Below are 2,501 nucleotides of genomic sequence, written 5' to 3' on the forward strand. Positions count from 1 at the left end.
TATAACATAGCTAATTATTATACTGTATCACATAGAAATATTTCTGTTAACCTAGTAGCTAGGTAATTTAAAATTATGAGTATTCTACAGTTTTACCTCTGAAATATTTAATGGTGATTGTTTATTAGTACCTAAATATATAATCAATTTTTATAATAAAAAATAAGTTGACTATGAATACAATGCCACAATATATTTAGGACATAAACTAGTATAGTCTTAATACATAATAGATGAACATATCAGATCTTTGGAAACTCTATAAGATTCTACTTGCATATTATAATTTGTATCAAAAAATCATGTTTTATACTAACAGATAAATAGGGAATGGAAGGAATCATGGTGAGCTAGTCTTCCGGGAAAGGGAAAGCCAGATAGAATAATTTGAAACAAACAAACAGAAAAAAAAAACAAACAAAAAATCATCTGAAACGTGCACAGAAGGAAGTCATAGTGCAGTTATGTAGACTCAGTCCTGTGGAACAACTGAATGCCGCTCAGGAGGTTTGGCATGAAAGTATTAGATCATCTTGGTCAAATATGAGTAGAAGGAATGCAGGACAGCAAAGATAAGGTGAGATCATCGAAGGAGAGACTCTAACATGTAACTGTAGATGGAGTGAGAGCAACTACAGCACCTTTGAGAACATTTACACTGACTGGCAGATGTCCTCCGGGATCCCGAGACTTATTTCCCGCAAAAGCAATGCATAAAGCTACCAGGGAAGAGAGTGGGTGTGAGAAATGTTTGCTAACAGAGGACAAATGAAAGTTTTGTGGACATTCCAGATGTATATAAGACAGTTATGCATATTGTTCAAAACTAAAAAAAAAAAAATAGTTAGAAAATACAAATAGGTCACATAGTAGAACCTTAAAAGACCTACAGTCCATTTCTCCTTTTTTTTTTTTTTTTTTTTTTTTTTTTTTTTTGGTAATCAGTGTAAATATACAGTTAAAAGTAGATGCGAAATATTATTTTAGGCAGCTATAACACCTTACTTAATTTAAAAAAAGTAAAAGCAGAAACAAGAGTCTGACTTAAAATGAAAAAAAAGATGATTGTTTTATGAAAACACTGAAAAATAAAAACATAAGAACATACAGACACACAAACAGGCACACACACACACACATACACACGCACACAAACTAACACTCTTTTTATAAGGTCATGATAAAGAAACCAGGAAAAAAAAAAAACTTTGCCAAAGATAACATAGGACAGAAGAAGTGGAATGAAATTTCTTATGGCCTTGCAGGGTATTCTGTGTGGTACATCTAAGCCCTTGGTTGTGTGACAGAGGAAGAGGCACCTGTGAAATATACATGAAATTCAAGCTTCACCATGAGCTACAGTATTACAGATGTATTGATGTATATGTTCTAATCATAAGTGTAACATTTAAATCTGAATGTGGCTTAAATGCTTTCATGTGCATGGATGTAAAATTATCCTCAAATTGGGCACTATTTTGCCGAATTCTGTTGTTTCTTATGTAAGAATGGTCAGCGTACCACTGCATAATGTAGGACACCGAATCTTTATTCTTATCACATACAGATGTGTCATGGGGCTACCACAAGACCCAAAGTATAAGGCTGTAAAAGTTTTAATCTCCGTAGATTTTTGTCAGTTTTCTCATCACCTCCAAGGTCATAATTATTCAGAAAATTGAGAACTATATTATCTAAGGAATTCATAGGGATCACATAATGTAGTCACTTTAATACAGAAAGGTTTAACTTCTTACAAAATTAGAAACACTGACAAAGACTAAAACCAACAGAAAGATGTATTCTAGCTAAGTTAATAAAATTGCCCTACAGCTATGATCTGTGAGATAATCTTATGGGAATTAAATATGTCACTTTATACTCTCCTACAGAACTTGCATCTTCTAAATTTTTAAATTTAATACAAAACCTTGTTTAAAACTTGCTATTTGAATGTCAGTATAAGACATTTTATATCTTTAAAACTAGTTGCATGAATCCAGGTTTCTGCAGAAAATCAAACCACGTAAATACAATAAATTTAAGCTAATTTATTATTTAAATTACAATACTGACACAGAAAGAAGACATTACCCTGGGTTTAACATTAAAATATCACCAATATTTATGAACAATGACATTCCATCATTAACTTCCTCAGGGACAATTGTGTAAATATTTTGATCACGTAAGTTTAGAATTGAGTCTCATTTGTCTGAAGTCCAAGTGGATCAAAGACCTCAACATAAAACCAGACACATTAAATCGGCTAGGTTTTATTTTTCAAATACATGCTAATGTCATTATTGTCTAGTATTTACAGACGCAATGTTAAATTAAAAAAAAAAACACTACCACTTTAAAACAAAAAGAAAAAGGGAGATTGAATATAAATATGTGGACTTGTGAATAATATTTCAGTTGTTATTCCATAATAGAAAATGTCTAAAGCATGATAGAAAGCTGGTGGATAAAAAAAGTAGGCGAATGTAGATGCCGGG

The sequence above is a fragment of the Meriones unguiculatus genome, chromosome 9 (assembly GCF_030254825.1).
Source record: "Meriones unguiculatus strain TT.TT164.6M chromosome 9, Bangor_MerUng_6.1, whole genome shotgun sequence".
NCBI classification, from domain to species: domain Eukaryota; kingdom Metazoa; phylum Chordata; class Mammalia; order Rodentia; family Muridae; genus Meriones; species Meriones unguiculatus.